Here is a 15215-nt window from a genome sequence, read left to right on the forward strand (position 1 = left end):
CACAATTACAAAATAATCCAGACAGATGTGGGATGCGCTATGATTTAAAAAGGTTCCTGGAAATGGATATTGTGGGTGAAGGGCAGGCAGTCATGCATAAATCTAATCTGTTGTGCAGGCAGTGCTGCGTGGAATGACTTATACATCATTTATGGCTTTTAACTGTTGATCTTAGTGTGACACAGAGCCTGGCGGAATAATGTACACAATCAGAGAGGAGGAGGGGATGATGAGAAAGACGGGAAACGGTGCGAGATGGGTGTAAAGGAAGTGGCCGGCGGCTGGGATGTATTGAGGGTGCAGATTAAAATCAATACAAACATGCAGCTGGATGAAATGAGTGAGGTGCAGCCAGATGAAATTCAATACAGCGCTGCAATAATGTGGGGAATAGACAGGCAGTTAAGTGACATGTTTGAACTTAAGGCCATGCATGCAGAAGGTCTGATTAAATTTAAAGTAAAAACACACCCTCTCATACTAGTGTGCGCAGGATCTGATGGGCAGAACTGCTTACTTCAAACTTCACTTGAATCAATGACCTTTCAAAATCCCAGAGCAATAAAAATTAACAAACTGAATCAGGCAGTCTTCACACAGCTGTCAACTTTAAATATTTAATTATTGGGCCTGTGCATTAAAAGGACTTGGTGCAAGTTTAAAACACCATTACAGCTTTAAAAGTGAACTGCTCAGGTCAAGTAGAAATTTAAAGATCAGCATTTAGAAATCTAAATGCTTGCATCTTGACTTTTAATTCGACAAGACATGCAACATACTTGCCATAAAACTGAACTCACTAAAGCAGAAACTGTGATCAGAGTACATCACAGTACCACTTAAAAGTCTGCAGGGCAACAGACTGCAGACCAGTTACTTGTTTTATCTGAAGAACCTTTGTAAAGGTAAAACAAAAAGTTAGGTTGCCTGACACGGAGCTATTCAGCCCGGTGAAATAGAAAACTTTGTGCACTGCCTTCATTACAGATAAGTTAGCAAGCTTTCCACACAAAATTGCATTGTTTGGTTTCAGGATTGATATTCTAATGATAAAGTAAAGTTCTACTGAATTCTGACTGTTTCACAACAGTTTCAGAGCAACCAGCAGTGGCTGCACACCTATTAACACATTAAGATGTCTGCATTGCCACTGTGTGTAGTTTATGAAAATGTTTAATAATAATTAATTCAAGATGATACCTGACCTACCATGCAGGTGTATTCACTGTTAGGACATATTTTTCTAGCTTATTAACAATGATCCATGCCTCATACATAGTGGTGTTATAGGCTTGTCTTGGCTAAAAAGGATTTCTGATTACAAGACACCAGCTGAGAGTCAATGTCTTGATATTTGACGTTTTGTACATGACCACAGACAATGAAGTCACATCATTGAGTGACCTGTTTGCTCTTAACTTCTCTCCAGTGTACAAGCTGGGTTCCTTAAGCAAGTACATTTATATCTGGCCACTTGCTGACTTCTTCTATCCACTTACCTATAACACACAAATCTAGAAGTTGGTTTCCTTTTGTCAGTCTCAGTTTATTTAGGATATATCCATTATTTTTGTTAGTTAACATCCCCTGCATAGCTTGACAAGCTTCTCACTCTCATTGCACATATATATATATATATATATATATATATATATATATATATATATATATATATATATATATATGTATATATATATATATATATATATATATATATATATATAAGTTAGTTAAATTTTAGTTAAATTAATTATTAATATGTTTGTTAGTGTAGGCCAGAAATACTGTAATGCTCTACTTCCGGGATTTAAACAAGCACAGATGACAGATGGTATCTTGTAGGGTAACACAGATTGGTGGTATTTTGATCTAGAAAAAGGAAGAACATTTATATGTAGTAATGCCAGCACAGGCATGTGGATGTTAATGTGTAAGACAACCCAAAGGCTGGGTTGTGCTAGCTCTGCTAACTATAGCCACACTTGGCCAACAATTTGGAAGTGTTCACCAGTTACGACATGAGGTTAGAAATTCTGTTTAAACAACAAGGAAATTAGTCGCTTTGGAACAAAGTGTATAGTGTAGTGTTTCAAAGTATAGTGTACAGTATAGTCAACTTTATAGTACACAGTTTTTGTAATAACTATACAAGAAATCAACACTGCTAACCAGCTAGACTTGTGTTCCTTTGTTCATTGCAGTGTGGGCTAGACCACAGAATACAAAAAATCACTATTTTGTTACATAAGAAAGAAAGGCCAAAGTTCTGCAAATGGCCCAGTCCAAATAACCCACAAGTTCCATAAAAACATGCAGGTATACATACATGTTTATCAAATGTCAGTGCAAAGTTTAATTTGTACATCCGCAACCCAAAAACATAAAATAGACACACTCCAAACCTCTTTCCCTCTGTCTCCTGCAGTCCACTCTCTTCTAATTGTCTACCAGCAAAAACCAGAAATCAATGCCTCTCATCTTCCACCTGAACTATGCAAGACTGATGCACCTGCCACATTCACATCAATACTGTTTGTTCACGCTTGACGTGTAACAGACTCGCCGATACTTCAACAAATGGGGACTCTGTACACAGAGGAGCTTAAGACCAATTCAGCACTAAATGAATGTCAAAGCTCAGAGGCCACATTGTTGCAACACTGGAATTCTGCCATTGTGTGCTTGAAGGCGAAACCCAACTGGGAGCTTTCTGTGAATCCTATCTGCTCGGTTTCCCACTTTCATATCAGGAGAGGCCTGCAAGATCGATGGTTTCGGTATAGATTTCCTCACTCCATCTTTTTGCAAACACTCCCGGCCTCCCCTCTGTGGGCTTCATCCTTTCTTTTCTCATCTCTCTCGTCCTTCACTTGCACTCATCTCATTTCTGTTCCCTCACTTTATTTCTCCCGCTGTCCCCATCTTTCAGACTTGGCGTGTACCACTACCCTCCGTCAGGCTCTGTATATCAGAATAGTAGCGAGAAAAAAAATGGCGCTTTCAGAACCCCTCTGCTTCTATTTCCCCAGATTCCTGAGAGGGACTGATTCAATCGCTGCCTGCTGGTTGAGGTTGACAGTGACATCTGAAGGTACTGCTCCCTCTGGATGTCTGTCTCATATAATTCTCTAGGATTCCTACTCCTTTACTCACTGCAGGATTGGGTGCAATTTCCCTCTCTCTGTAGTGAAAAGTGCCTTTCTTGTGTGATTGGAGATTGTTATCATATATGCACTGACATATACTGTAGAGTCCTATGATTACAGACTGTGTAGACACTCAAAGTATTCAGTCTGAATGCAGGAGCTCTATACATAATAATTGAGTGAAATAAAAGTTGAATGTGTCATCAAAGGCGCAGCAATATGTATTACATATTGCTGGACAGCCACTTAAATTGATGCGTTCTTTGATTTTCCAATAAGGTAAGGCCTGTCTGGATTATGAAGCTCATTAGTTTCCTTTGTGCGCGCACACAGTGCCATGCGGCTGCCTGTGATCTGATGAGAAGATACTGAAATGGTGCATTTGCATACAAGCATCAGACAAAGCATGGTGGCCAGTGAAAGAGCTAAGAAACAAATGAATTTACATACTGAGCCAACAGGTTCACCAAACCAGAGAGAGGGAGCATTTGGTAGAAAATATCTAACTTTGAGTTTGCTTGCAAATCACAAATGCTCATAAATCTCTAATGAGGAAGGATGATGGTATGCTCAGCATCTGCAAACAACCCTGTGCCTGAATTTTTACAGTGACTCATAATTTGAGCCTCTGCGCAAACCTGGACCTGCTGAGTGTGTTATATATTTATCACCATGCTTCAGATCACCTCAATGGGAAATATTGATAAGGTTAGAGTTTTTCACATTCACATCCCACTCAGACTTCTTTTTGCACATTTTGATTTCAAAATTTGATATCAGAGTATCTTTTTATTCCATTTCAGATCACATTTCTAGCCACCATCTGTACAATTTTACTGATTTTGTTTCCTCTTGTCTAGATCTTTGCTTGTGTTGTTCCTTTTCTTGTATGTACGTCGCTTTGGATAAAAGCATCCGCTAAATTACATTGTAACATTGTAACATTTAACAATAATGCCACTGGTATTTAGTTTAACCCTTTATCAAAATCCAATCATGCTGTCTCCTTTCAAAACAAAATGTGACATGTTCTTAAGTAACCTTGAAACCATCAATTTAAGCCAATAATATCACCAACTGGTAATTACATCATCTTTTTGGGATTCAGAATTAACACACGTTAGCTAGCGACAGCACCTTTGTCTGTTCCCCACAGAGTATAAATATAATAGCCCCCAAACTTTATTTCCCATCTGTCTAATGTTTGCCTAATGTTACTCAGAATCATGTTTCATACAGACCCATATACACCCCCCTATGCATAGGCCATAGTCCCCCAACTTGCAACCCTTTGTCGCATGTAATTCACCACTCTCTCTTCCCAGTTTCCTACTCTACCCACTGTCCTATCCTCTCAATAAAGACATAAAGTCCAACATGGTAACAGCCTGGGTCAAAAAATGGTTTTCCTCTATGTAGCTCTTTTATTTCAATTACACACTGAGGTGATTTTTGTAACGATAATCAAGCCAGATTATCAGAGATTGGCAGTTAATCAAAATGTAATGCTAATAAGGTGTTAACTTAGATAACAGTGAATCTGTTCATCTGCTTAAAATGAATGGAAGTTAACTTTGTGTTAAAACCCGTAGAAAGTCCAACGGTCTGGCCACCCCTCCTGCTGCAACTGAAAGGGTACTCATGATCCAAATCCAGTAAAAAATGTAATCCAAGCACATAATATCAATAAAGGCTAGAAGTCGTATTGAGATTTGCTTAATTGGAGCCGTGGTAAAAAGATAGGTAAGTCAGCATTTGGAGTATGAATCTGAGAATTAAATCGAAAGCATGCTTTCAAAACATAATCCAGTTTAACGCTCAGATCAATCTTTATCAAACAGGATCAGCAAACAAACCTCATCCAGTCTTTTTCTCAGTTTTTCCTTCAGATACAGAGGACCTCAGGGTTGGAACAGTTTACCCAGTCATATTACAAGTTGCACAAACTTGAACTCATTCAAGAAACAAACCATACACCACCATTTCTATTAAGTCCTTTAAGCAATGCAACATGAGAATGATTCTGATCCTGATCCATGTTATGATACATATACTCATTTTTTTTACCGTTGCTTTTAATATTAATCCTTCTTATTGTCCGTTAATTTTTGTCTTTAGTTGTATCCAGCTCTTGTGATTGAGCAGCAATCTTTTTTTTTGTTTCTTTGTTTTTTATAAATATGCAATACAATAAATTAATTAATTAATATGGCCACCACCTTTGTTTGGCTTTAAATCACCCCTCTATGCCATCCCCTTTTTGTTCTGTGTATTTCTGTTCCTCTATTGCTTAAAGGCAAAAATGACTGAGGGGACTGTGTGTAAGAAAAGGGCTTTGTTGAATCAGACCTTTAAAAGATTTCAGAGCAAAGGAGTTGAAGGTCTAACTGGTTATTTTTCATGTTTTCCATCAGTATGCACTCCTTGGCTGTCTCTGCCTGAGAGTAGCTTTGTCTACCTGAGTCAGGTAATATGTGGGCAAAAGAATTAAAGACAACATTTGACCTTTCCTGAAGGAAATCCAACAAACACAGGAAAATGAAACCGTTGGATCTCCTGTTTGAATCCTCCAAGAAAGGACACTTGTTGTTGATTGCAGAGGCAATTTCCCAATGCAACCACTAGAAAAATGTACAATTCAACCCTCCGAGCATGTTTCTCAGAGCACACTCTGCCTGTTGCACATACTGTAAATTGCTAAAGACAGAGGCAAAGTGGTAAGATGTCATCAAGAAAAAACAATAGGAGCATCACCAGAGGTTGAAAGAAAACCCATTCTGTATCCAGCTACAGCCATAAGAGACAAAAAATGCAAAATGCCACGAGAAAAGGCAACAGTTGCCAGAAGCTGAGAGGAGCTGAGAGCAGGGCGATTGCTGCAATCAGAAGGGCAGAAAACAAAACTCCTTCTCTATTTTTGTGAGTCGTTCCAGGCTGGTAATTTTGCAGGCAGGCAGTCAGGCACAAGATCTGTCGGAGCGAAAGCCCAGCTTCGTGACGCATTTCTCCCTGCCACATGTCCCCTATCCATGGGCCAGCACCCAGCAGGATGGGGGGTGGTGGGGGCGGGGGCTGTGAGCCTTTCTATGAGCTTGTGTGTGTTTCAGTGTTTGTGTGTGCCCATATGTAAGTATGAAGATGGCAGGGTGAACGACGGGAAGCCTGCCAATGTATCCCTCTCTCCTCGGGGCTGAGTGGGGAGCGAGCCAGGCCATACTGACGCCCGCAGGCAAAAGAGAGAGCATGAGGGGGAGCTCGTTTTCCCAGAGCACCACCCAAAGTTTTGGGATGGGTGCATGAATGATGAGGGGTCTCATGGATGGCACATGGGGATGGATAGGTTTCATAACTGTGCAACCAGCATAAGCTGCCTGTGACTTAACATCGCTGGTGGCATCCACCAGTGAGCCAAGTAACTCTGCTGCCTGCCCCCAGGCCGAGTAAAAACAGGCCCAGGACAGAATATGTGTGTATCTGTAGGGTAGTGCATGTGTGGGTGTCTTTTGGTGTCCATATGTATGTGTGTGCAAACGGAAGTGAAAGAAAAAAAGAGCCTTTAGCACCTAAGGGACATTGGAAGTGGTCTGTTTCCTTGGCTGGTTCACCCAAAACAGACTGTTCTCTTTCAAAGCCAAGACTTTCAAAATATACACAGAGTGACTGGCCAACACACATTTTAGCCTCTATAATACTTGAAGTGTACTGAAGTGCTTTTCTTCCCTGTCAGATTTAAAGAGATACCCTGTCTTCAATGTTTCAACAGTCTGCGTGTGAAATGGTTTAAACCAACAAAACGATATTGCAATATTTTTATCCTAAAATTGAACTGGCTAAAGGTTGGTTTGGTCAAAGTTGAATTCACACTGCCTCTGACTTCAGGTTTGTGTTTGAACTAAAACATTTAGCCTTCTGTAGCTGAATATTTAAACTTAGCCTATCCTTTTTTTAAGGTAAGTTTATCCTATCCATCACTTTAAGCTAGCTGTTTAACAGTTACTTTTTGCTAGTTATTACCTTTGGTTGACTATTTCAACAGCTAATTGTTTATTTAGCTAAATGTATCCATCTGTTTTAGCTAGCTAATTGAACTATTACTTTTAGATTACTATGTTTTCATTATTTTAGATAACTATATCCATAACTTTTAGCTTACTATTTAAACTGGTTATTGTTAACTTCAGCCAATTTCTTCACTTTTAGCTAACTAGCTGTCTAACTGTTACTTTGGCTGACTATGAAATCACTTTAAGCTTCAATTTAACAAAATGTAAATTTTCTTTGGCCTACTATGTATCCATCTTTCCAACTTAAAGCTAGGGTTGGTAGTCTCGGAAAACCAGCATGAATTTGAATGTAGCTTTTCCTCAGGACTCCGTCTAACCCCTCCCCTCCTCCCTCGGAGCTCCTCCAAAATGACGCCCCCTCAATGTTTTTCATTCATTCAAACATTGATTGTTGCTTTGTTGGTTGCCGTGATCATGGCCGACAGTGACCGGTTATTAAAACTCAACGTGTTCAAGAATCGGCTCGTCATCCCTACAGCGTCCGGACGGACGCTACAATAAATATATATTTTCTGTAGGACTTACTGAACGTCATTAATTATTCTGCTTGTTGGTGAGAGCTTTTTAGACTCTGATCCGGACTACAGTCCTGAGCAAAGCACCTCATCAGGTCAGAGGGGACAGGCCGAGGACGAGCGAGAGGGGCAGTAAATAGAGTCAGGGGAAGTAGAGGCAGGAGACAGGGACTCGGAGGAGTGCACGCCGGGGAAATGTACGCGCAGGAGGAGGGCAGAACGGCTGGACGGGATTTGATTGGTTTAAAATTTGGGGAGCCAAAACACGGTGATTGGTTAGTGTTTTCCCAGGTTTACTCTGGCTGTAGATAGCAGATTTTTTTCACTCTTTTTTAGGAACACATCATGTATTGATTACCATCAGGACATAAAGATCATTTTAACCAGTATGACAAAAAGTGTATCTAAATCTGATTACCAACCCCAGCTTTAATAATTAATTAGCTGGCTCTGTACCCATCGCTTTTAGCTAGCTTTTCAATTGTTTATTTTGTACTTAATGCTGAATTTTCCAGGCTATTTAAAACTTACAGTTGACTCACTTGTTGTTTTTGATAACTAGTAGGGATGAGCCCAAATTTGTACATGAATTCGGAAAGGCAAAGACAATAACATAGACACAGATATGTTTTATACTTGAGTATGCTTGTTTTATCTGAATATTTTAAAAAGAATGTACATTTTTATGTCATGCTCTTCATTGACGCAGCATGTGCTACCTGAGGCCCTGCAGCTCCTCTCACCTCTGCTCTTCCCTGCTGGATTCATACACTGAGGCTGTGGCTTAATTTCAGTCAAACCTCTGCAACATACATTAAAATAAAGCTAAAAAAACAGTCCTTTTAGTGGAATGTGTTAATTTCCTCCATTTAAAAAAGCACCAGTCAAAAGTTGTCTTATTTAGTCCACATTATTGAAGTAATTACCTAGATATTGTGGACCTCGTCTCTACTCACAGGCAGGAGACTGCACGTCGTTGGTGGAGTCATCTATCTCTGTCTTGCATTGGGGGATGGGGCATTCTTTGTTTGGCAGTAAATGTTAAATGTATGGAAGGCTTTAATTTAAAAACCCTGAAAACTGAACATTACAATCAAGCTTAGAACCTATAGTTTTTATCTGTATGCATTAATGTCCTCCATTTAGAAAACCAAGTCAAATTTTTGACTATCATTCAGCGAAACTGTCTACAGTGAAACAACTGCATTGAAGAATTAACATGACTTTCTTTAATCTAATGTTCATTTCTAATTTGATTTTGTCTGCTCTCATCTTCTTTGATAATTTTCGCAAGAAGGAAAAAGAAAATAGAAAAAAAAAACTATACGGATCGATGTATTTCTTGGTTGAACAGATACAGATAATGATGTCACTGAATACTCCTATTAACTGTCCATCACTTTCAGCTGGCTAGTTCAGCTGTTGCTTTTAGCATATTATGTACCGATCACATTTAGCTAACCATTTCAGCTAATTTAAGCTAAGTGTTTAACCATCACTTTTAACAGTTAAAAGTTTCTTTCAGCTACCTTCTTTACCTTCCATTCCTAGTTACATTGATCAAGTGTTTCACTTCTTTTGAATTATAGTTTAGTATTTGAGGGGTTTTTAACCTATTAAATGTTTCTACTTGCTTGCGTGCTTATTTCATGTAGATATTTAAGTTGATCAAGATTTTTTTCTAACCAAATCACTATCTATTTGGCTCCTTTTCTTAACACTGTGTTTGGCAAACTTGTTGAGCTCGTCCACAATCTTTCTGTGTACCCACATTTAAACCCCCTGAGGTTTTGGCACCCTTGGTTGGATATCCCTGACATACTCCCTGGCTGTGGATCTTCCACATGAACACTCTTTTAATAGTACAATGCTTGAACACTGTTGGGAAGTTGCAGGAGTGTGGGTACTATTATTGTCAGTTATACAGAGGATTAGAGCTTTATTTTCTTATTAGAGACAGTGTGAAAGGAAAACCGAGTGAACAGCTGCAGATTACAGAGGATTTCACACAGCGTAACACAGCTATGGTGGGGTGCCTAAACAGATTTAAAAGTCCACTATGGGAATCAGCTTCCCTGTATGTCTAACAGACAAAGAGAATATCATTGGTAAAAGGAACACGCCTGCTTTCTCAAAAGCTTCTCTGTTGAGACAAGTATGAGAATTCATGCATAGAGCCAAGTGCTCCTAAACAAACAGCCCAAATTGCAAACAAAACCCCTGACATCAGAACTGTGTTAACATTTATCTCCTTTAATAATTACATTTTTTAATGAATTAATGTGACAGAAAATAATCCCAATATTTGTAGAAGGCTTGACTCATTAATTTCAGTAGTCGATTAAGGAGCGCTAGTGTAGCAGTTAATTAGAAACCAGTGGTGATAACCACCTGTTCAAACATACAGATGGGTTGTCTGTCTGCGTATCCCAAGACTGGCTGCAAGATCTGTATCACTGCAGATAGTGAAACAAGAATGAAACGGATAAAGATGAATGGTTCGACTGAAGCATAGTATATATTATATGCCTGACACACACACAAAGGCATATATAATGTGCACGCAAGTGGACATGTACTATGATACACATGCACAACCGCATACACACACAGTCACAGACGTAATTACCTGTCAAATGTAAGGTGTGACTTCCTGGGAGTAAATGAACTGATTAATATTCGTCAGGAGGGCTGGGGGAGTCGGCTGATTAGAAGTTAAGATATTCACGGTCCCTTTTGCTTCTTTTATTACACCACCACAATGACAAGAAGGGGTAAATTACACACCAGGTGATGCAAGTATTAAGGGCAGCATAGGACAGGCAGCATGGATTACCGCTCACTCTGACTGTCAGAATACTGTTTGATTTCTTAAAATAACCAGTGAAAGTGTGTGCTTGTTCCAGTTTATTTTAGCTCTAATTAAAAAGCTAATGCTTAGTTACAGGAGCGTGACGCAACTAGGGGTCACCTGCTTCTTAAGAAGAAAACCACACTTTATTTTCAAGTTTCTCTTGTTTTCAACACTTCCCTCTCTTTCAGGCTTTATTTCTCCCAGGTTTTGTGTGTCGCGTCCCTGGTCGGCCTCCCTCTGTGCCTAAACTGAGTGGATGTCTGCCGTTGGTCGATGCTTGCAGGCTGTTCAGCCCCAGAGCTCTAATAAACAGGAGTCTAATGGTGTCCCTGGGCTGCTAAGGGGCCTTACATTAAGATAATTAGGCGAAGAGAGGGTGCAGGAATGGGGCCCTTGAGAGGAAGAGGAGGAGACACTTTTGCACTTTCTGAGGATCTGAGTGTGACTTACTTGGGCCAGATTTATGCCTTTAGTTTTTTTCCTTCAGTAAGAACATTGTATGGGCTTACCAAAGGAGTACCAAATTACTGCACCAATATTATTATTTGGATTGATGGGGTAGTCAAACAGTAAAGGTAAGAGTTAATGGAAGGTGTTATGTTGATGTCTAGCAGCCAGCAGAAAATGAATATTGGTGAAGTCTGTTATTTTGGCAAAATTTCTCAGATTTGGACTAAAGTCTAATTAGTTAAGACTTATACAGCATATATTTGAATGATATCCTTTAGGATTCAACCTAACTTTTATCCGCCCCAATTTGTTTACCAATGTTGATAGTTTAAGGTCATTAAGAACATACCATGGTCCCATATAATGATATTTTTAGTTGTTAACAGCACATCATAGTTTTCTTTCAAACAAGGTTTTGAATTGTCATTTCAAAAGAACATCACTCACTCATCCTGTGTGGAGGATCTGCAGCCTCTCAGTTTCTAACCTCTAATGTTATGATAATGAGGCACTGCGCTGATTGTCTGCCTGAATATTGTCTGAAGGGAGTGGGTGTAGACCAGTGTAGACAGATGCAGAGGTGGAAAAACACCAAAACAGACATGGTGAGCGCTCCAGAAGAACCCAATACACTACACAGATGATACAGAATCTGACCTTGAATAGGAGAGGAGGGCAACTGTTAAAGTGTTGTAGTTACATAAGGATGTCCCTGAGTGGTACACTAAAATTTGAGTGTTATTCTTACAGTCATGACACCTTTCATGCGTAACATTTTGGTGTCGGCCCTCGTTGATGAAGCTTTATGACACACTGTTCTCTTTGGTCCTTAGGTGCTAGGACAGAATATAGACATTTTTATTCGTTTTTGTAACAAACAACACAGCAGTTGGCATGTCTTGCCCTAGCCTTTCACTTCTTTGCTCCGCAACACTGAAGCAAAACCACAATAGCATGGAAGAAGGCAGAATCACCTCAAGAAGTTGTAGTGGTTTTGAATACATGCTTATACCACTCCTGCCATTACACCACATCAAAACCAATGCAAATCATCTTCTAGAAGCTCTTTTTCCAGTGGGTCAACTACAGAAACATTGTAGAGGCTTTTTTCACTTCCACATTCATAGAATTGCTTGGCTGGAAGACAACTAAAGCATAGACAAGGAAAAAGTGTTTTTCACAATACAGGACTTTTAAAGCAAAGCCTCCCTTGGGGCATATTTGTCCTGATTTTCAGGTGTCTGAGATGAAACACAATTAAGAGATTAGAGGATTAAGCCAATGAGACTGTTGAGTTATGTAGTGAGCTTTTGATATGCCTAACATTTTTTTTCATCAGGCAGATCCAGGCTGGCTGTTCTCTCTAGCTAATGGACTTCTACTAACTATATAAACCTACAAATATAAACCCTCTCATCCAAAACACTGCAAATATTTCTCTGAATGTCAAATGTCCCTTTTGAGTGTGCATATAATAGCACACTTTCAACTTGGGTGCCTGTGTGACTGTGAACAGTTGCTCCTTTAAGTATGTAGGATGAAAAAATATATGTTGAAAGAAAAAGAAGCAAAATCAACATTTTTCTCTGCCTATATGTATATAAATAAATATATATAGCAGAAACATGACTATGACACATTGGAAGTGAGAGCCTGAAAGACAAACTCAGGGATGACACCACAACTTCACCTGCTTTCCTGCCTGTTTGAACACGAGGACAGAAGCTGAGCTTCAAACGGAGCTGGAGCTGGAGTGACGCCTCACAGATAACTACCTCCAGCTCTGTCATTTTCTCTTTCACAGCGTCTTTTTGCTTGTTTCTATGGCCTGTGCGGCGGTGTGTAGGTTCACTCGCTGGAGCTCCACTTTCCGCTCTGACACTCTGCAATCATATGTGACACACTGAAGGCTCAGATGACAGCTGGGAAGACAAGGTCACACAGTCACCTACTTCTAACGAAGGATATGCGCAGCTCCTTTTGACAGGCCTGCGCGCACACACGCACGTCTTGACACACGCACACGAGGCGGAGCAGCAGTGTTTTGCAGACAGGGTCTTTTCTCGTGCCTGTGCAATCTTCGAAGCAATTACCTATTAAAATTTCATCCTTCCCATCTCTGGATGTTTAGGAAAAGATTATAACTGCTGGGGAGGTAATTAAGCCTGCAAATGGTGAATTGAGTTGCGAATACAGAGCGCTGAGTGTGTGTGTGTATATAAGTGTGTATCTCGCTGTGTGTGTTTTTGTCTTAATAAAACTAATAGTGCTGCCCACCTAAAGCTCCACAGTGTGATACTCAAAATGACAATTAGAGAATTAAGAAGCACATTATTTGTCAGAACGAAGTGTTCAGTGCAGAAAGTCTCACGGATAAATGCTATTTTATTATTCAATTTCATGACTTACACCCTCATTAGATTATACAGTAAGTGTAGTGACAATGAGATTAACTGCTGCTGCTTGTCGGTTACACTTAAGAAACTTACAGATTTGTAGTTTCCAGAGCCAAATACTGCAGGGAAAGTCACTCAGAATTATGTGGCAATGGCTTATGATGTTTTACTCTTTTTTCCAGCAATCCAAAGATGAACAGAGGTGTAGAGCGGGTTTAAATGAACTCCTTCTAGAATTATGATAATGACTCCTAATCATATTGTCATTATGCTAATAGTAATGATTATCTTATTATTATTGGCTTTGTTTCCATGACTTTCTATTATCCTTTCCTTTTTTGTCCTCATCCCTACCCTTACCAATCTGCTTGTCTTTCTGTATGTTCATCTCTATCCATCTCTCTCTTTCTGCCGTTCCCTCTATCCCTTTATCCCAGGTACTGGTGGATGGCTGTTCAATGAGTGGTTTCTGGCAGTCAAAAATAGGGGTTTCTTGCCACTGCTGCTGATTTCTTGCCCATGTTGGATTAAATGTTGGGCCTCTCTGGATCTCTCCTGCAGACTCTACTTAAAAATACAGAATCTGTGGACACTGGACCGGATTTTGAGCAGCGAAATTGTCATGGTTTCCATTTGAAGTCAGAGTATTTCCGTTGGCATTGGTTGTACAACCAATGGAGAGGAGAGGAAAGCATACACCGCAAGGACAATGTAGCTTCAGTTAGTGTCTATAGTCAGATATTTGTTTGCAGGTGTGGAAGGATCGCCATGGCCAGCGGTATACCTCGAGCGACATGTGGGAAGCAGTAGACTGTTGACCCCCTTCAATGGAATACAACTGTGTATATTTTGTCTTTATTGTCAACAGAAGTGCAGAAACCTTTACTTTCAGGAAATACTTTAATTGGCTAACCTCTTGTTATAAAATTTAAGTTAGCCAGCATATTTCTGGCATGAACGTTGAGCTGCATGTAATGACGTAATATGGGATTGCGATGTATCTGCTATTGATTACTCTGACTTGCCACGATGGTTTGTCAAACCTGCTAGCCACCAGATGAGGCTTAATTCCTGTCATGTCATCACAGACAAACAACCTTACTTTCAATACACATGAAAGACTGACAAGAGAAATGTGTACATTCCTTTGTTTACATCCGTATGCTGCACTTGTCAAAAAAGACAAACATGCACAGTAACATGCCGGTGGTGAAACACTGAGGGGACCGCACAATGGTCTAGCGACCGCCACATGCCCAGTGATCCCCTATTGGGAAACTGTTGCCACGCCACATGCCACAGAACTGCTGGCATATGGCGCAGCCACTTTGTCCACTTTTCAATCACTTCATTAATCCCATTAGATAATGGTCCTCAACACCAGCTCCATTCTTGCCTCTCAAGTTGCTCATCAGTCAATGAACAATAGCAAAGGACTTAGAAGAAGCCTTGGCCAGACGCTCTTCATCACAAAGCGCTGTAGCACCGAGATTGGGTGTTTATAAATGATGATTCATTCACACATGCATTAAAGTCCTGAATGTGTCCTAAAATTGTATTTTGGGAGCATGTGTGAAAGACATTTTTTCCCCTTGCTTTACCCAGACTTGTTCCTACTTGCATGCAACATTTCTGCAAAGTCACTGTGAACCAAGGTGTAAAAGAAGTCAGGAAATTTCACAGTGAGTGAGAGAGAGAAGGTGATGACAATGAAATGATGTGACCAGTGCACATCAAGCACAATCATTCACATCATGAAGCTGCTTCATACGCTTTTCTGCTCGTCAGTA

The 15215-nt window shown here is 40.0% G+C and overlaps 1 long non-coding RNA gene across 1 annotated transcript; it reads left to right on the forward strand.

Moving 5' to 3' along the window:
- Positions 1–3043: 3043 nt before the first annotated feature.
- Positions 3044–14550, forward strand: LOC117829899. Its single transcript, XR_004634709.1, has 2 exons — positions 3044–3091; positions 13863–14550. It is a non-coding gene; the product is annotated as an uncharacterized LOC117829899 (long non-coding RNA).
- The last annotated feature ends 665 nt before the right edge of the window (positions 14551–15215 follow it).

This window comes from Notolabrus celidotus, chromosome 18, assembly GCF_009762535.1.
Source record: "Notolabrus celidotus isolate fNotCel1 chromosome 18, fNotCel1.pri, whole genome shotgun sequence".
Classification (NCBI taxonomy): Eukaryota; Metazoa; Chordata; class Actinopteri; order Labriformes; family Labridae; genus Notolabrus; species Notolabrus celidotus.